Source organism: Diceros bicornis, chromosome 6 (genome assembly GCF_020826845.1).
Source record: "Diceros bicornis minor isolate mBicDic1 chromosome 6, mDicBic1.mat.cur, whole genome shotgun sequence".
Lineage (NCBI taxonomy): Eukaryota > Metazoa > Chordata > Mammalia > Perissodactyla > Rhinocerotidae > Diceros > Diceros bicornis.
This window is the reverse complement of record NC_080745.1, coordinates 41,087,559-41,109,007: the sequence shown is the minus strand read 5'-3', so window position 1 is coordinate 41,109,007 and position 21,449 is coordinate 41,087,559. Positions and strand designations below refer to the sequence as shown.

Genomic DNA, 21,449 nt, shown 5'->3' with positions numbered 1-21,449 from the left:
AAAGTTATTATCTTCCCCTGGGGATACACCAAGGCTGCTTCCACCTCCCTGCCTTACTCTTATGCCTGCTCATATACTGGAGGAATCTGGAGAAACTGCCTGAAAGCTCAACAGCTTTTATGTACAGAATAATACTTGAGCCCTTAATTTTTCTGAAAAAGAAAAATGAAAGTGAAATTTGATTGTGTTGAACATCATTCATGCCACATCCCTAAAGATATATCTTTACTGAATCCCTGTAAATAATAAATACGTTTACAAAACTAACTGATGTCAACCAGATAGAGAATGAAGAGAGATGAGGTATAGTAGGATGCTTTCACTAAAAATGAGGGTAAAACAACAGAGTATATGAGAAGACGAGTCAAGTAAAGGACCTATTTGGGAGAGCTCCAATAGGGATGGTTCTTTGACAAGCAGTGGAAAGATTATTCAGGGGGAGGAATGGCAGGCAATGCATATTGAAGAAGCAAAATAGATTGAGAAAGAAACAAGCACATTTGAGGCAGAAGGTTTAGAGAGCAGAGTAAATTTATGAAGTATATTAAAATTAGGAAGTGCCATGTGAAGCTTCTGCCTGAAATGAGTGGATTAACGAATGCGATCCATTATCCCACCTGGAGACAGCCTATAAAATTCCTTAGCCAGGGAAAATATGGTTTTAATCAGTCACACAAAACAACTTTCCTTATGTACCCAGTAATAAAAAGCTTTATCGAGATGACAAATGAGAAGGGTACAGTGTGTGTAACACTTTAGAATATTGGAAAACTTTTATGTGTCATTTACTAACTTGACTTATTTTTTCATAGATTCCCCATAGAAATGGAAATGTTTATGCTAAATTTCTAGATGAGAAAGATGCTACCTTATCCCAAGAGAGGGTTTTAGGATGTGGTGGACATAGCCTAGCCATAGCATTGTGTCTTAACTTTGCGGAGGTATATCTAGGAAGTTTTTCATGCTAAGCAAATTCCAACTTTCTTGAGGTCTCCATCACTTATGTTTGATGTTGAGGGTGGGCTCTGTGGTCTCCTGCTCCCTGAGGTGGAAAGGGGTGGCAGAGGAGGAAACTGAGAACAGAGCGTCTGCAAAGGAATATCAAGTAAAATCAGTACTGTCTTCTAATGTTTCCCAGTCTTCTGCTTACCCCGTCCTTCTATGATACAAATATTAAAGGTAAAACCAAATTAATAGAATGCTTGCTTTATCTGAAAAACAAAATTTCTATTTTGTTAGCCAGACTTTGAGAAACTTTTCTTCCACAGGGAAATTTTGTGTACACAGCTGCTTTGTGGTATTGAGAGGAAATAATTCTTGACAGACAAATATCAAGTATTTTGAGAGAAATCTGAAATTTAGGTTATTTTTCTGGACCAATGCCAGCCTCATTTGATTCTATAGCCAGATGAAGTTGGCTTTTAATAAAATACATGTGTTTAGGTGCCAAACCAAGCTGACAGCTACTGACATTCATTGATGTGACCCGTAAGCCTATTTTCTGATCTTCCTTTAATATCCACAGATAAATTTTGTGGTCTGGTCTTCATTTATGAGCTGAATGAGCTTATTTCTCTAGTATTTAAATTTTTTAAAAGTAACTTCTAATCATTGGTTCAAAATTAATCTCTAATAGGAGCTTTCCTTAATGGAGCAGAAAATAACGAGCTTTAGTCTTGGAATCAAGCACACCAAGGTTTGAGTGTACTTAACTGCTATACACAGCTAGCCAAATAGTCTTGTCCAGAATATTTAACTTCTCTGAGCCTAGGTTTCCTCATCTGTAGAATGGGATGGTGGTAATAGTGTCTACTTTTTAGGATTGTTGTAAGAATAAAATTAGATAATGCACAAAGATGCTAACCATAATGCCTGGTCTATAGTGACCATAACACATGTTAGTTATCTGTCATTGTTATTATCATCATCATTGTTATTTCTTTTTCTTTTTGCTGTGGAAGATTCATCCTGAGCTAACATCTGTCGCCAGTCTTCCTCTTTTTGCTTGAGGAAGGTTCGTCCTGAGCTAACATCTGTGCCAGTCTTCCTCTATTTTGTATGTGGGTTGCTGCCACATCATGGTAGACACTAGTGGTGTAGGTTCACACCCAGGAGCCAAACCTGGGAGCCGAAGGGAAGTGCTCCAAACTTAACCACTAGGCCACAAGGTCAGCCCTGTTGTCATTTCTTGACAAATCAAGTGCATATTCAGTATCTTTGTTATAACAGCATTTTTGTTTGTAGAGCGGGCCATTCTGTCACTGGAAGTAAAATAAACCATTTTGCTGCTCATGAACCTTTCCCCTTCTATATCAAGGTAAGACAAACCAGTAGGACAGTTTGAGGAATTGGCCTCATTTAGATTTCATCATTCCTGGTAAGAATGATTCAGTGTGCTACATTACTCATCAGCCACCCAAGGAACTGACACCATCAATAGTCACAATGACAGGTGCCTATCACAGTGGATACATTGTACTGAGGGCAGAGGTGAGGGAAGCACACAGCGCAGCTACTAAAGGTGTGGGCTTTGGCATCTGAGACACCAGATCTGTGTCCTGATGCTGCCCCTCACAGATGGTGTGATCTCTAGCAAGTCATTAAAGCTCTTTGATTTCAGTTTCAACATCTTAAGAGTGGAGATAATAGTAGAACTTATCCCATAAGGTTTTTGTGAGGATTTAAAGAGATATGGTGTAAAAGGTGTTTAGTAGAATGCCTGGCATATGCATGGTGCTTCAACCAAAGCAACAACAACAACAGCAACAACAATGATGATGGTCTAGGGGAGAGAGATGTGATGTCAGAGGAGCTGAGATTTGAATTATGCCTACAGGAATGGGTAGGATTGGAATGGTGTGGAAGAATAGACAGGGTGTCATATTCTGACTGGAGCTGGAATTTATAAAGTGAGAGAAAGGCAGGAGTAGAAGTTTCCGATAGAAGGTAATATCTTTATATTTAAGAAGACTTTGCATGCCAGGATTGGGGGGTAAACTTTAATCTTTAAGTTCAGTTTAAACTTTAACTGTAAGGGTCATCATTTCTGAACCACATATCCCGGTTTTCTGAATCAGTAAATTTCAGGTAGGGTATGGAGATCTGCATTTTTAACAAGGCCTCTGGAAGGTTCTATTGCAGATGGTTTACAGATCACAGTTTGAGGAACACTGCACTAAAAAATGGTGAATCATTGTAGGTAATCAAGAGGGGAGAGATCAGCTTGATAATAATTAACTCTGCGTCATAGGTGCTCTTAAAACTGTATCCTTGGCCTGGGGGACATATTAAAGAAGAGATATGGTACCTAATTACAAGAAATCCAAATGAAGACTATCCTGGAAAAATGTATATTTGTAGCAATAAGTACCAGCAAATAAGGTTTACCTAAGGGAGGAATTTGGATTTCAGGATTAAAGTTTTTACTTAAATGTTGTTACCAAAGTATAATGATGACCAATATGTGGTTTCTGATACCTCAAATAATTTGAACTCCAGTGGGTTGCTTAAGGACATAAATGTAAGGAGCAGTATCTAGATCTCGAATTAGAAGTTTTGGGCTTAAATTCCAGTTCAACCACTCACTAGCTCTAAATGCAGATAGCTGGCCTAATCCTCCATCTGCCTCAGCTTTTATAGGTGTCCCATGAGGGTAAGAATCCCTGCTTTGTGCAGGGGCAGGAGAGAAGCTGTGAAGAATAGGTGATGCTGTACTAAAATGTGATGGTATAGTTCCACATACATTTAAAATAATGAAATTCCTCCAAGTGCCTCGGAAAAGGAACAAAATGGGGTGAAGTCTTAAATGAAGAGAAAACCAAATCTGAGGGTGGGGGCAGGGAATCAGAAATGACTTCCTGGGGGTGGCAGCATTCGAGTGAGCCTTGGAGGATGGATCCCATGTAATGAGAGCTGATGGGAATGAGGGGGGGCATTTCAGTTGGTGGGGGAAACAGTGGGAACAAACGGCTGAAGCTCAGAAATGTAGGGGCTTTGAGGGTTGTTGGGGGTGAAGGCAGTTTCGGTTTAATGAAATATTCAGTAAAAGTAGTGAGAGATTTTGGAGGAAATAGATAAGGTGCTAAGATTCTAATTTTGATGAAAAATAAGGTACAATTCTGCTTTTATAACTCACACTTTGTTTATATTCCCTCCACTTTCATGATGTGTTTTGGCATGTAAAATTCCTCCTTTCAACCACATGTCATTCAAAATAGGGCCATTAATTTATTTGAGCATAGATGTTTCCTTGATACTATGAAAAATAAGTATACATTAGCAGTATATAATGTCACACCTAAGGTGACCAACTGTCCTAGTTTGCTTGGGTCTAAGGGGTTTCCTGGGACATGGGATTTTCAGGGCTAAAACTGGGACAGTCAGTTGCAGGCAAACTGGGATGGTTGGTCACCTTAACACTTACCTATAGCACATGCCCAAAAGTTCTATATTGGGTCCAGTTGGGGACTTGCTGTTGGAAAGCTGGCTTTGATTATGTAAGGCAGAGTTTAATTTTTGAAGTTTTTGAGTTTCAAGTCAAGGAAATTTTATTTAACTCTGTAGGAACCATGGTACCATCAAATGTTTTGAACTTGGAAGTGATATCATTACAGCTATGCACCAAAGAAGTGAGTCAGCAGCAGTGTATATGGTGGAATTGTAGTAAGAGAGAGAGAGAGCTCTCAGCAGTTAGAGTCTCCTGGAGAGGGCTACATGAGATAGTTACTGTACTATTGATATGTTCTGAGAGAGGTAAAGTGGTCTTTTTGGAGATGCCAAGAAAACAACTTGACTATGCTATTGTCCAATTGTCAAATTGGGTATTCAGTACAACAAGAGTTACACAGGCAAGAAGTAAGATGACTAATCTGGGTAGAGCATTTTGTGGAAGAAAATAGAGGAAGAGATAAACTTGACTTTTATGTTGGTAATGGAAATCAATTTTGCCTCTGTCTCTGCTACAAAATGAATGTTACTTTGGAAACATCTTGGTCACGAGTTAAAATAATTTTCCAATATCTTAGGTTGATTTTCCTCAGAAGCAGACCCTGAGGCAAGGATGTGAATGCCAGTACTTTATTAGGGATGTGATTCCAGGAGAAGAAGTGAGACAAAGAAGACAAAGAAGCCCAGAAGTGTTATTAAATAGGGCATTGCTGTGGGCATGTGGAGCTCGAAACCCTGAACATCATTATAGCACGTGCCTTAGAATTATCCCACATGAATGGCAAGGAATCTTTTTATTTAGCCTCCATTCACATCAGCTATAGACAGATAGATATACCCAGAAGCATTAACTCCACATAGCACCCAAGACACTTCACCGTTTCAGTGCATATTGGCCAGAAATCCAACTGCCACCACTTGCATCTCTTTGGCTGAGGCCTTCCTCTGCACATGTGGCTTGCTGGAAGTCCCAGGGATTGAGAGATTTTGCTCCTTCTAGAAACAGCCCACCTCTTGACCCCTCTGTGGGATAGCTCCAAGGCATATATCCTACCCCATTTCCCAGAGCTCTCCAGCAGAATTCAGTTCAAGTTACCCAAAGTGGTAATTTGCTTGATAATGCACCTTCCTAGGCTCCCTTCCATCCTCTGTCTCACTCCCCCGCTCTCTTACCTGTCCTTGGTAGGATCACCTCCAATATTAACTACCTGCGTTGGACTCTTTGCTCCAAGATCTATTCCTGGGAATCCCAAGCTAAGAGATACAATATTACTTTTCATTTTTTAATCTAAATGAAATATTAGTTTCTGAAACTGGTTATAGGCAGATAACATTTCATCCATTCGTAAAGAGAATTTTTAAATTGTTAAGGAGAGAAGCAACAATCATTTCCTAGGGATTGATTATCCCTATTGACTATACCCCAGTCAGGTATAGTCTGACTGGGGTAAGTTGAAACGTGCTGGACAACTTTGCATGGCATTGCTAAGCCCAGCCTCTACTATTTCATTTTAATGATGAGCAGATCCCAACTGGGGAAGTGGAAGAAGGAAACACACATTCAAATGTAAAAATGATGTCACAGTTTATAACAGGTAATTAATAGCAAGGCATCTCAATTCATTCTTATTTTATACAAAAAAATGTGAGTGTTTAAAACTAAAGATGAAGAATTTGCGCTTTAAAGAGAAATATGAAGCTCTGAAGGTTGTATAACTGCCTCATCACTCAGCTGCTTAATGACTATAGTTATGATTTCAAAAAGGAAATACATGTCCAATTATTTTACTGAATGTTAAAGAACGCAGTAGACTATACACACAAGAGTTTGTTTTTGGTGGAAAAATGTCAATGTGCAATGGAAAATAACAGAGTGTAGTCACTAGGCCCTCACTCTATGTTTTAATATTAATATGTTGCCATGTTTTTAGGACACATTGTTTCAAAAAATTAGTCTCAAGTTTCTATATTTTATGAGAAGATGATTTCATTAGCCATGGAATGTCTATTTTTGTTACTGCTAAGGGGAGCTTGAGAACTTCAAATCATAATTGAAATATTCCATTGATGTGGTTGCTTAGCAACAAACTTTTATATAAGCAGACTAATCATTTTGCTTAAAATTTTGTTACTTTAAACTTTTTAACTTGTTTTCAGCAGATCACCTTGCTGTAAAATGTGTTTTTCCCTCCATAACTTTAAATACATATTGTATCTGAGGAGTATGTTTCACAGATCATGGCCAAAATTTGATTTCCTTTGAACTATCACCATGGACCGGGTTGACCTGGGATCACTAGAATTAATGAAAATGTTGTGACTAGCAAGACTTTTTTTTTTTTTTTTAACTTCAAAAACAACCCAAATAATGCTAGGATTGTTAAGAACAGCAAATAACTGTGTTGTCAATTTGAAAGACAGGCCCTGAACCTCATGTGGGCTTTCTCTTCCAGCATCCTCCTCACCGTCTAAGACATTCCTCTCCCAATCACTGTCTCTGTCAGGAAAAAAACGACCCTCAAATACCCAGAGTACTAATAATTGTTTCCTTGGTAAATGGTTAACAATATAATAGCAGAGTTTTTAATTCCTTTTCTTATCAGGGTGTAACTGTTTTCCAGGTAGGTTTGCAAGAAGCCGTGGGCATAGTGGACAGCGTATGAGCTCTCGAGTCACATGGACTTCGGTTCAAGTCCTTGCTGCACTGTTTATTTATTTTTTGGGTGACTTTACCTAAATTACTTTATGCCTCTGAGCCTTAGCTTCCTCATTTACACAAAGGCATAGAAATACACCTTATAGAGCCTTGTGAAATTAGAGGTGATATACAATGAGGACCATCTCTAGATGTAGGTGCTCAAGGAGAGGCAGGAGTGAAAAGAGGGTGAAAAGTCATTCTGAGATCATCTAGTTCAAGCTCACGATAGATTGTTGTGCTATGGACCAAACAAGACAAATAGGTAAATCCACTGTTGTTATGTGTGCATTTGCTGGTCAATACATCTTTCCCCACAAATACATCCTGAGCTGTTACTCTCTGTTGGTTGCCATGGTGTGTTTGGGAGGATGCATTTTAGTGTAGGACAATTTCTTTGCTCTAAAGTCAGTATCTAGTTTTGAAGTGAAGAGAGAGATTAAAGAAGAAAATGAGCCAAAAATATGGTGTTGCATATAACGTGAAAAAAGGAAAGATGATGAACATTCCTAGAAATATTCACTCTCCTTGATCTAGACAGTATAATTTTAAATTTATTTAATGTATAGCCACTTGGATGCATGTAGTTGTACCCCTTAGGAAGTGTTTATTTGCACCAGATTATCACAAATTCTACTCACTTTACTCAATCCATACCATTAATTTGTCTCTTACAATACTCCGTTCAGTTCCATGGAAGTAAAATAGAATGACCACTGCTTAATCCCATTGACAGCTCTCTGCAAATATTCCCACTGTCCATTGCTGGGGTGGGAAAAGCTTGGTAGCAGATAACCTTGGTTCTATTCTCCTTCTGTCACTATCTAGGGCTCAGGCAAGCCAGTAATAACCCCCTTGGGCCTGATTTCCTTTTTGACCGAAAGGGAATGATAATACCCACAGTGATGAGGGTGAAAGTAAATGACACAATGTAACAAAAATGCTTAGCACAGGGATAGGTACAGAGGTGGCAATCAGTTACATCCCCCATCATATATTCATCATATAACAGAAATATGAAAACTTAATATATGCCAGGCATCATTTTGGCTTCAGAAATGATATGGAGAGTGTATATTCCATCCTTGACAAGACTGTATTTTAATAACTGAAGAACAACTTGTAAAAAGATAAATCATAATAAAAATAAGCACTATTTTCTTTGCAGAATCCCATGGGGACAGCAAGAAGAGAGCCACATACTCCATGGCACAGTTTAGACAGGGCTCAAGAAGGAGAGGACATTGGGACTGGATGTTAGAGGACAAACAGGAGCTTGCTATGCAAATAAAGGGATAAATGGGAAAGATTTGAACTCCAAAAGAGAAATACTAGTCTTTCATACTCCATATTTCAATATTTGAATGAAAACCTGTTCATTATATTTCAATAGATTGTCCTTGTGAAAGGACAAATGAGAGATTTAGTGTCAGCTTTTTAGCCCTAAAATCACACTCTTTTAGGCCTGGAACTCTATTCCAAGCATTGCTGGGATTTGATAGTGTTGTGTCAGGAGCATCACTTTTATCATCTCCAGGAAATTACAGTGTCAGAGCCATAGACTTAATGCAGCCAATGTCTCCAGAAGGTAAGAAATAATCAGCAAACCCATGAATTAGGCACTTGTTTTTTATCTTTCAATAATAATTTTTTCCAAGTCAGCTACTCTGCCTCATTTAAAGGCATTAATGCCCATAAGAAAATTAAACTACATTTAGTTTTCTCTAAACAGATACAAATTTCAGATATCTTTATCATATAGAGAGGCTCAGACTCCACCCACGCTCTTATGTGCTGACACAGGCTTAACAATTTTATTTAAGTTAACAGAAGGTTATTATCTACAATTATCTGTGGCTCTACCCCGACTTATGAATTTGCAAGGCACTGTTTTTTTTGTTTTTTTTTTTGTAAGGAAGATCAGTCCTGAGCTAACATCCATGCCAATCCTCCTCTTTTTGCTGAGGAAGACCAGTCCTAAGCTAACATCTATTGCCAATCCTCCTCCTTTTTTCCCCTTTTTCTCCCCAAAGCCCCGTAGATAGTTGTATGTCATAGTTGCACATCCTTTTAGTTGCTGTATGTGGGACGCGGCCTCAGCATGGGCGGACAAGCAGTGCGTTGGTGCGCGCCCGGGATCCGAACCCCAGGCCACCAGTAGCGGAGCACGAGCACTTAACCTCTAGGCCACGGGCCGGCTCCTGTTTCCTAATATTTACAACTGATTGCCAATCTTGGTGCTTTTCCTGTGTGTGGAGTAGCTGATCAGTGCAAACTATGACACTTTAATCATTGCTTTTGTGTTTAAGACGGTAATTATCTTCTTGGTTAAAGGTATCCCAATTCTTGTGCCCAAACTGATGTATTTAGTACTTTTAGTACTCACATACTTACATCAAAATACTACCCACATGGGGGCCGGCCCGGTGGCACAAGCGGTTAAGTGCGCGCGCTCCGCTGCGGTGGCCCGGGGTTCGCTGGTTCGGATCCCGGGCGCGCACCGACGCACTGCTTGGCAAGCCATGCTGTGGCGGCATCCCATATAAAGTGGAGGAAGATGGGCACAGATGTTAGCCCAGGGCCGTCTTCCTCAGCAAAAAAAAAAAAAAAGAGGAGGATTGGCGAGTGTTAGCACAGGGCTGATCTCCTCACAAAAAAAAAAAAAAAAAAAGTTTAAAGAAAAAAAAAATACTACCCACATGATGGTTTTCATGGAGAAGCTTTGGTTTAAGGTATAAATTTATCTCGTCCTAATATAGTTGTTACACAACGCAAATGTTTAAGATGGCTTTAAGTCTCATGCGTGGGTGGCCTTTGTGTCAAAGATGTTGCCCTTATGAGTTGGTTTGCTGCAGAGCTGGAATCAGAAGGGAGTGGAATATTTCACTTTGTTTGGAGACTTCCCCAGCTCTTGTGACAATGGCTGTGTAGGACAGCTCATTGATTCTCCACTTGCCAGCAGTCCTAAGACGATGTTTTAGAAAGAGGTTTCTTGGATGGAAATCATCAACACATATTCTACTATGCAGATCTATGGTGCAGAACTGCCCTCAATGACCCACTTTGCTGGAGTCCCATAGTTGGTATTCCACTAGATCACTTTGGCACTGTGCTCTGAAACGTGTAATTCTCATAGAAATCCTCTGATTTGAGACCCTTTCCTAGCTCTTTGCTAGTTGGTCCTTTGTTGTCATTTTTTAGTTGGTTCTGTTCCTATGTCATCTGGAAAACCTAAATTTCTGCCTGAAATAATGCTTAGTATTTGCAGAGGAAACTTCTTAACATCTTCACTATCCAAAAAAGTGGGGGAAATAATTTGCATTCTTCTCTAGCTGTTTCTTCTTCTCAATCTCAAATCATGGTCACCTTCACCTATGTCTGTCTATACCTCCACCCCGAGTGAAATTACTAATTTCCATAGCTATTCCTGGAAAGGTATATCCTGATATAAGACCTATAACAAGATAAACAAAGGTGATAACTAAAGTCAGGATGGCAAAATATAAGTAATTTTGTAAAAATTCTTTAACATTGTTATTATTTTTAATAAAAGAAACCAAAAAAGGAAAAAAAAAAAAAGAACAACAAAGCTTGTATCTGTTGTAATATGATAGAGTGGTTAAAGGCAGGGGATTTGAAGTCTGGTTCAAGATGGAATCCCAAATCAGCCCACTTTTTAGTCCTGTGACCTTGGGAATGCTACTTAACCTCTATGGTCCTCAATTTTATCATTTTCACAGGGTGGGCAGGGTGATAAATAAGATTAACACACTCACTGGCACAAATTAAATCTCCAACAAATTGTAGATATTTTTGTCGTTATAGTCCATAATCCCTCATTTGCAATTTTAAAATCCTAAAGGCTCTGAACATCAAAATATTTTTCATAAGTGTGGTGCTAAAACTTATTTGGAAAAAAATATTGACCTGAACAGATTTGAGGCTACTTATACTTTATTTTAGTGTTAACATTCATTTATTTTTCTGTGGAAATATTACTAATCTTGATTTTGGGGTACTGTGATAATACACAGATTACTTTTCTAAGATAAAAGAAGTTCTGAATTCTGAGATACATATGATCTCAAGAATTTCTAGGAAAGTCTAAAATATGGCATCACCACTTTTGTTTTTCAACTTCACTCAGAAGTTGCTTATTATTCATAATGGTTCCCAGGATGTCACAAAAATCACTGCTGTGGTTTGCTGAAGGTCAGGGTATTGCCTACATTGGCACATTCTCCTTTTCCAGAGATCCTGAGAGCATTTGAAATAAGGATGAGACCTCTTCTGCACTTTTACCGGCATCCTGTCATAAGGTTTTCATGCAAATCATTTAATAGAACAAAATAAAATTGTCATAAGTATGAAAAATGAATTGCTTTATGCTGCAAAAATTCTAATTTTTGAAAGTCCTTTGCTTCCCTATTGTACTTGAAAAGGCAGGGTATTTTCTGGTTTCCCTGTACATTGGTCTCTTTTGGAGAGTCTTACGAAGCAGAATCCTTGGACATGGGATTCAAGAGCTTTCGGCAGTCACAGGCAGCTGAGTATAACTTCAATTGCCCTTAGCTCATGGAGTTATTTAAAGAATGCCGTGAAAACACAATGCCTTTCTTTCTCTGGTTGCTGTTTTTTTTTTTTCTTTTCTCCCTCACCACCTTCTCTGGGTCTTTCCCTTTCATGTGTTTTGTTTCTGGTTTTGTGTATGGTCAAAAGGTTATTGTCTCCATTCATGTAACCCTGACAGGAAGATGTATTAGTTTAGTATTGCTGCATAACAAATTACTTCAAAATTTCATGGCTTAAAACAACAAACATAGTTGTTGTGTGGTTCTGACTCAGGCTCTCTCATGAGGTTGTAGTTAAGATGTCAAGTGGGTCTGTAGTCATCTGAAGGCTTGACTGAGGCTGGAGCATCTGCTTTCATGCTCCCTCGTGTGGCTGTTGGTCAGAGGTCTCAGTTCCTCTCCATATGGGCCTCTCTGAAAGTGCTCATTTGGGCTTCCTTACAGCATGGTGGCTGGATGAAAAGGGCAAGCATTCTGAGACAAAAGCCATAGTATCTTCTATAAGCTGTCATCAAAAGCCACACAGCACCGTGTCCATCACATTCTTTAGGTCAAGTCAGTTAAGGGGATGGGAAATAGACTCTATCTCTTAATGGGGAGTGGCAATATTCTGGAAGAGGATGTAGAAATATGGAAATATTGCTGTGGCAAAAGTTTTAGAAAACACTATCTGCTACACTGTGGTTTTCTAAATCATAGAGTACTTAAACCAGACGAAATCTATGGAGAGCCATTTAAGCCAGAACGAGGGGTAGAAAGAAAAGCTAGAGTAAAGGAAGGGCCACTCATCAACCTCTACAATGTAAAGGTAAATAACTAGGGCTTTCTTCTAGCTCCATTTTAGCTACCATCCTTGAATTTATTCCCATTTGACTAGGCTGGCTAGTGACATGATAATTTAAAGTCAAGAAATGTATCTTCCTATACGGTTTTTTAACTTATAACTTCCCTAATCTTATTTCCTAAGGAGATAATTAGAAGTTAGATGTTGAGATCATTATTCTTTATTACTCAGCCGGAAATTTACCTTAAAAAGTGATTTTTGCTGGGCTAAGTGCTGTTTGGAAATTACTGATATGAGATCACACCATATTCTTTTTCTCAAAACTCTGATTTTGAAATATAAGTGAAATAGAGGCCCATTACAGAAATAATGTTAATGCACTAGGAAATGCCAGAGGAGTAATATAAGACCCGCATCATAGAATTTTTTAGGTTGAGATATGCTATGTATATCTATGTATGTAAGGGATATTCTTTGACCTAGAGTGTGACTTAAATCTATCACAAATATGATTCTTTAAAAAAATTTATTGGGAGAAATAGTCCCTCTCTAATCTTACTCTTTTCCTCTCAAATTAGAGTGAAGTCTCTCTTAACCAATTCTGTTCAAAGATGAAAGGCTCTTCCTGGAGGTTATTGGGGTTCTGTGCCTTAAGTTTGCCTGATTAAGTGGAGAAAATTCTGTATGAAGAGGTCTTGTTGTTTATGTAGAGGACAAGACAAGTGAAGGACTAGGAAGAATCCATATCTCCACCACATTAATCAACCTGTCTAGTTAGGATGTCCATATTACTGGTGATTGATCCTGTCCTTGATTGGCAAAAGCTGCACTAACATTTCTTTATATGTTCTTTTCTATCCATCATACACTTCATTCAAAGCTCTCATTAACTTATGCTGTGCATATGTAATTTGCATTTATGTAAAGCATCTCAGAACAAGGTACACAGCCAACATAGTAACTACTTGAGTTTTAAGCTGTGCAGGAAAATGTGTAAAAGTATATGTTAAACTAGAGAAGAAAAGCAAATGGGAGGATGAAAGGGAAAATGCTTTCATACAGGAATATGAGAATTGTAGCCATTTAGAAACTTGCCAATTGTTTACAAAGGAATGCCTAAAAATTTGATAAAAAATGATCCTCCTGACAGGTTGATTACTTAGGGACTGAGAACAGTTGGACATCAGCTTCTGCGGCTTTTGTATAATTGCTCTGGCTGGTTATTGGAATGTTTCCCTGCTGCTGCCTGCTCTGTAAAGTCCATCTTCCTATTCCTGTCTTTCAGGGCCCCCAGTGACATGGACCCACTGTCAACCCTGTGACACTTGATCTCCACACACTTCCCGTTATGCACAGTCCTTTAGTCCCTTTCAGGATGGTTTTCTTGCTTTCTGTTTCATAGCCTATGCTGCATCCTTTAGCTCATGCTGTTCCCTCTTTGTGCCAGGAGTATTGCGACATTTGTTGAGTATAAACTGTGTTCCATGGCTGACAGGGATGGAAGGAACAGTCTCTGCTTTCAAGAAACTCAATGGTTGGAATAATAAGCTTCCGCTTGTGAAGATACAGGTATCTCAGTGTGGGTTATATAAGAGTCAGTTTAAAAAATATTAGTATACCCTGTTTTAATCAGATTGCTTACCATATAATAATGATGACAATAACCACATCTTATAATTTTATACCGCTTTTAGAATTTTAAAAGAAGACTTATTCCTACTATCTCATTTGGTTCTGTGGCAGCTCTTATTTTTATATTTTCCTTTCCATATTGTGGATTAATAAATTAAAACTCATAAAATATCCCACAAAATTGTAACCCAGGAAGTATTTTCTAGAGCTGGGACTAGAACCCATATGCCCTGATGGTTAGCTGCTTAGCTTCTCTTACCACTAAACCACACCTTTTCACTTAATGGTTAACTGAGATCAGTGCGCTGAATTAGAGGGAATTGGTACCGGATGAGGGAGAAAATAATTTTGGATCTTGGCACCATATTAGAGATTACAACAGTTCTGGGTAGAGGACTCTGTGTCGTTCATGACAGTGTGAGGACAATGGTATCTGGTGGTCCAGGGGTAAGGTACCAGCATCAACCTTATCTATTAAAAATGTTGCATAGGGTCAAGCCTGTGTTTCAAAGACAGGAATGGAAGCTTTCCCTTTCTACTTCCTTTTATTTTTTAATTTAACTATAAGGTTTCCTGCTCCTAGATCCCCAAACTCAAGGCCAACACTATTTGTAATTCAAATTTTCTTTTTACAAATGCGTTAAATAAACCTTTGTGGATCAATACAGGGGCACAACCACAGGTGTAATCTTAGTTCTATGTAACAATTTATTTTGAGTTCCCAAGGATCCATTCTCAAGTAGAATGTTCTCCCTCTCTTTCCTTTGCAAAGAAATTCTGTTCTCAATTCAGGGCCCAATTTACACATCATTCTAGGTGGACTTTTCTTTTTCTTTAGTTTGCTGATTGAATTCTTAACTTCTGATATTTTATCTCTTATTGTCTTTCTGCCCAGTAATAGAAAGATTTAGGGAAAAGAAATGATTATGGTGAGGTTATTAGTGTTTTCTACCAAATATTTCTGGTTTGTCTCTTGTACACGTTTTAGGATTGCACTTCTGTCCTCCTCTGAAGTTAGCTCTGGTCACGTGACTTGCCTTGGTCAGTTAAATAAGAAATAGTACAGTCTGGATAGAAGCCTTGAGAGCTGGTCTGGAATTTGCCATGTTATTTCCCTCTGTCAGGGTGACTTACAAGGTTGGTGGCTGCCTCATCTGCTTTCTTTGGCAATCTGCAATGGACGTGCAACGTGAAGGAGAAATAACTTTTGTTGCATTGAGCCTCTGAGATGTTGGAGTTATTTGTTACTGCAAAATAACTCAGTTTATCTGTCCTGTCTAAGTTGTCTAAATTGTAAAACCAACTAAAGAAACAGCTATAAAACTTAGTAGAAAACAAAACAAAACAAAAATCCCCTCCTAAAATGGTTCTGAGACTCAATTTCCATTATGTGAAGGGGTGATTTTCCCATACAGCACCAAGTAATTCTCCATACACCAGCTGGATGTCCTACAATTCAACTTTATTCTGAGACTCTCTAGCTGGAGATAGCATCAGATTCCACAGGTTGAGGGTTCAGTCCTGCAAGACTTCCCCCACTGCCTCCACTTCAGACGCCATTTGCAACCCCAGGTTATTACCTGCGCTTCTGACCAACTAACTATAGATCAGAGGTTCCAACAACCCCCGCCTTGGACTTCAGATGCCAATTGCAAGTCCAGGTTATTACCTGTACTTCTGACTGACTGGCTGTAGATCAGAGGTTCCAATGACCTCCTCCTTGGGTTCAGTTAATTTGCTAAAGCAGCTCACAGAACTCAGAGAAGCATTTTACTTACTAGATAACAGGTTTATTATAAAAGGATATAACTCAGGAACAACTAGATGGAAGAGATGCATAGGGCAAGGTGTTGGAAAGGAGTGAGGAGCTTCCATGCCGTCTCCAGGTGATACCAGCTCAACACAATGTTGACATAAAGGAAGCCATATTGTAGAAAAGAAACCATATTGTAACGTTGAATGAGCTCTGACTAACTAACCCAGCTAGGTATGCACCCTCCAGGAGATCTAACTGCTCTGCAGATTTTATGACCCCTGCTTGTACATGTACCTCCCAGCTGTCATAAGGTGATAACTTTGTTCTTTTGAGTTCCTTAGGAATGTGATGACCCCTGGACAGAGATTCCATCTGGTGTGGCCACTCCTAGTCAGTAACACCAGGGGGTCAACATTCCTAAACCTCCTCCCCTGTAACTCACTGGCCTATATAACTGATCAAGATTCTGTGCCCCCACGTAGATGGTTCTTTCAGACATTAGTCGGCCGTCTTCCCCCTTGCTAGCAAGCTGTAATAAAATGTTCTTTCTCTGTCACCATCTTGCTTCTTGATGATTGGCTTTTGTCTTGCGGAGAGCAGATCGTGCTCTTTGTGTGGTAACACAGGTGCACCATTCTCTCCATGTGTCCACATGTTCACGAACCTGGAAACTCTCTGAACCCTGTCCTTTTGAGTTTTTATGGAGGCTTCATTACATAATCATGAATGATTAAATCATTGGCCGTTGGTGATTGATTCAACCTCCAGCCCCTCTCCCCTCCCCAGAGGGGAGAGGGTTGGGGGTGTACTAAAAGTTCCAACCAACATGGTTGGTTCCCTTGGCACGCAGACCTCATCCTTAGGTTAGAAAGTAACCTCATCAACATAACAAAAGACACCTTTATCACTCTTGTCACAGGAAATTCCAAGAGTTTTAGGAGCTCTGTGCTAGAAGTGGGGTGGAAGACCAAATACACATTTCTTATTATAAATCACAGCATCACACCTCCACAAAAGCAACAACTGTAAAATTCACCTTGTTAATAAGAGCTGTAAAAACTTTCACTGTTAACCTCTTGGGATGAGAAGTAGTTCAATGCTCTATGGTCAGTTAAAGATAGACAGGTGAAAGGACTGCATTGACATGTTGTATATCAGTCATTGTGGCACAGATGTGAATGTTCCTTTAAAATAATAATGTGATGTTGCTTTATTTTGTTTTTTATTTAAAGATATTGGGTCCATTCACCAAACAAACTGCCCTTTCTAGACTCTTTTAAAATTGACTTCCTAGTGGGCTCTAATCTCTGTACTGTTACCCTGGGTGTGCTGATCTGGAGTGTAGACAGTACTGTCTACTCAGGGAGAACTACACTCAGGGATTCCTATAACCCTCAACTGCCCTCCCTTTTTTTTTGCTCTTACTTTCTGACCATGCAAACATAAAGACAGTGATTAGATTAAAGGAAGGAAATGTTGATTAATCACCACAGTTAGAATTCATGACTTCTACCTGAATATTAGCCATATCAAATTCCAGTGATTTAAAAGGAGAAAACTCTGTCATTGTCAATCATCAAATGTCAAAAGTCTAAAATTACTTGATGTTATGAGTTTTTCAGTTTAATGGGAATCCTTCACCTTCCCTTTAACCTCTATTTTGGGAAATAGCAAAAGAAGAAATTTCAAAATGAGGCGGCCTATATTTACATTGTAGCTTTGCCATTTTCTGGTTTTCTACTTTGGACAAATTATTTAAACTCTTTGAACTTCAGTTTTCTCATCTGTACATATAATACCCACTTCAAAAGGGGTAAGGCATTTAACACAGCAAAAACAGTGCCCACCACATAGCAGACATGAAAATGTCTGTTTTCTTTTTCTTTTCCTCAGCCCCAAATTTATTCTGTTATTATTTAGATTACACTTTAGAGTGAAAAAAAATTCTAGAAATTGTATTTTAAAAATATAATGGTTATTGACTTTAAATTGTTAATATATTTTATACTAATATATTTTTTCAGTTCCCTTAATATTTCCAAATTTTAGACTGTGCCTGTCTTTTGAGCAGAAGGGAAACAGCAAGCTTAATACCAAAGCAAATTAAACGCAAGTGGATAAATTGTTTTCAATGCAAAAATATAATCTAAGATAAATGCAAAAGCTTTCTTCCTGTAAGATCTCTTTGTCTTATAACAATTATTCATAAAGCTGTATGCAATACTGGCAGAGTAATGAGTCCATTTCTGTGGAAATATACTAATTTCTATTCAGCTTGCTGGTTCCCAGGGGAGTTATGAATTGCTTTCCTAGTTTGAACATGTAGTTCATGAATCTCAAGGAAAAAAATGTATAAGGAGTCAATAACTAACAGTTTGCCTTTAGATAGCTGGACAACTGTTAAAGCAGTTTGAAAAAAAAAAAACTAAAGAAATGAAGTAGAAAGAAATGAAAATTGAAATGCTTGTTATTTGTGGATATCGGTGAAATTCCTGCACTCTCTTAGTAACACATCTTTCCTAGGATGAAGATAAAAGTGCAGCGAGGGAGCTTGCAGTGGGAATCTGGACAACCACTGTGAAGCTGTTACTGAATATTCAGAGGCATAGCCCTTGTCGTCTCATGCTTTTATGGGAAGTAAATGGCAAGAGTAATTCAGAGGGAGCAAAAGGGAAATCCTACCAATTCTGGAGGACGATGTGCAGCCCCAGCGTTTATAAACAGCTGGCCATAGACAGGTTGCCCTTTGTAAAATCTGGTATTTGAATCCTGAAGAAGCACATTTTCTCTCCAGCGTCCCACAGGCCCAGTCACTCCCTGTCATCTTCCACATTGCTCCTGCACTCATTCACATTATTCGGCTCAAGAATGGGATATTTGAATTGAAATGCCATCTATTCCTCTTCTCTTCTATTAAAGTGGAGGAAGTGTCTCTCTTCCTATTGATGGCCGGCCTCTGCCCTCGTCTTCTGGATCCCATCTTCTCTTGGCCACTCAAGAACTTTCCTCCTGTAGTTACTCCCTCTTTCTCCTGCTTCACCAATCTCTCATCTTTCATTAAATTTTTCCATTCAGCATAAAAGCATATTCTGTGTCCTCTTGCCTCCATAAAAACAGAATGCCCAATTTTCCCTTGACCACTCATCTTGCTTCTGTCTCTATTTTATTTGGGTACTTAGTGTCCACTGCTGGATGCTGGGCAGCCTCTGCAAGGAAATTCTACAGATATTGGCATGAATAACACATGGGCACTAGTAAGACGTGCAATAAAGTTTATTATTCACACAATAAACAGCAAAAGGATTCCCCAAGGAGAAGGGCTCAGGTTTGGTCTGGAGTGAAGCAAGAGCAAAGCAGGGTGGGTGGCTTTAGCTTTTATTGATTTGGTGGGGGGTCTGGGGGATCCTGAGTGCTGGATGGGGGTTATGTGGTTTGAACTTCCCCATCAGCACCAAGGGAGGGAGCATGTGGGCTTTCTTATCCACTCCCCCAGATGTGGGGCAAGAGAGTCAGGGGAAGATTGGGGCAAAGAAGCTGTCAAAATATCAAAAATGGAATCTTTCTCTTTGTTGTACTCTCTTTCACTCTTCCCCTTCAATCTAAACCTTCTCCAGAAAGTCTCCATTTCTTCACCACCACTTACTTTTGAACTCCTTTCCAATTGGCCTTTAATTTCCACTACTTCACCAAAAAGATTCTTGTCAAAGTCACGTATGACCTCTACATCACCAAATCCAATAAACAGTTTTCTGTGCTCATCTTCCTAGATCACCTAGTAGTCTTTGACCCATCTGGCCACTTCACTCTCCTTCACACAGTCTCCTCTCTCTGTTTCTAGGACACCACACACCCCAGGTTTCCTCCTATCTCCCTGGTGGCTCTTCCCAGTCACCTTCATGTGATACCTCTCCTCTCTGACCTGAAAATATTAGGGACTGTGTCCTCCTTTCTCATTTACATTGACCCCAATGACATAGCAGATATCATGTCTTTCTATGGCTTTAAGTATCTATATGACAATGTGAGTTTATATCTCCGTATAGATACTTCATATGATTTCCAGGCTTAAAATCCAGGTTATTTGAAAGTTCTATTTGGACTTCTCATAGATGTCTGAAAGTTAGAACTCCCCAAGGGAAATTTGATTTCCCTTCCCAAATATGTTCCTCCTTTAATCTTCTATGTTTCACCAAATGATATCACCAAGCATCTGTGACTAAAGTCAGAAGTCCAAAATCATTATTTATTTCTTCCATTCCCTCACCTCCCACATGTACTCCATCAGCACATCTCATTGCTCTACCCCACCAAAACAGCTCATCCTTCTCATTCTGTCTATCTTTACTCTTAGCAAAGTAAGCCATCGCTTGCTCTAAGTCATCATCGCCTCTTCCCAGGTCTACTGTGGTAGCCTCCCAACTCATCTCCACATTTCCACTCCTTCTCCTCCAATCTAGCTTCCCAGAATAGTCAGAGTGATATTTAAGAAATAAATCAGATAACATCGTTCCCCTGATTAAAACCCTCCAATGGTTTACTGATGCACTCAGAGTAAATTCCGGACTCTTTATCATGCCACACCCAGTGCCCTCTGTATAGCTGACATGACTATGTGATTATTTTGTGGCATACCTATTCTAAGTGCTTTCCAGGAACTCATTTATTTAATCTTCACACCAACCCGGTGATCTAAATATTATTATTATTTCCATTTTTTTAGCAGAAGAAATGAACACGGAGATGTTAAAGAACCTGCCTAAGGGGACACAACTAGAAGATGGTGGAGCCATGATTCAAATCCAGGCCACCTGGCTCCAGAGCTCACCCTCTAACCACCACGTTCCTGCTTCTCGTGAGCAAAGGCATGTGCAAAGAGGTGAGAATGATTACTTAGTGAGGCAGGAAATGAGTGGTCATTCAACTACTCCTAAATTCACCCAGAGAAGCGAAGTCACTGCATCACAGGTTGGGACTAAGAAGCTTTGGCGTCTCTTGGCGGCACAGTTTTTCTGCTAGTGGTGGGTCTGGATTTAGCCTGAATGGTCTTGTCTTTCAACCCAAGCACACCATCAGCATGGGAACCTGTGGATTCTAGCCTGAAAGTTTTGTGCTGCTTGCAGATGGCATGGGGAGGACAGCAATGCCAAAATGAGACAGTGCATTGCAGTGTGCTACGTAATCGCCATGGGCACTTAGCAGGATTGAATCCATCTTCCTTGTCAAGATATAAAGTGCTACCATTGCCCCCAGCACCAATTTTTTGGCATACCTGCCATTTCCATAGGCCGTTCTGATAGGTCCTAAAATGGTAAGTCGCCAGAGTCAGGAAAACATTGACACTGAGTCCTGTTCTGTGCAGGACAAAGTGTGGGATACAGATTGAATGAGGCCCAGTTCTTGCCCTTAAGGCAAGAGGAAGAGACAGAAACTTTCAATAAATTGACCCAAATTGACCCAAAAACTGACCCAATGTCAGTATGTAAGAATGTTATTAAAAATGTGCAAAATGCTCTCAGAGCACAGAGGAGGGAGGGATTAATTCTCTCAGAGGTTTCATGGAGTAGG

General features: G+C 39.4%; 1 long non-coding RNA gene across 4 annotated transcripts in view; it reads left to right on the top strand.

The window, feature by feature from the left end:
• LOC131407173 (uncharacterized) overlaps nt 1-21,449 on the top strand; it is a 111,518-nt gene that overhangs the window by 77,932 nt on the left and 12,137 nt on the right. For all 4 annotated transcript variants that reach the window (XR_009220458.1, XR_009220456.1, XR_009220457.1 and 1 more), the window contains exon 4: nt 20,605-20,760. This is a non-coding gene — a long non-coding RNA (uncharacterized LOC131407173). The remainder of the gene's footprint in view (nt 1-20,604; nt 20,761-21,449) is intronic.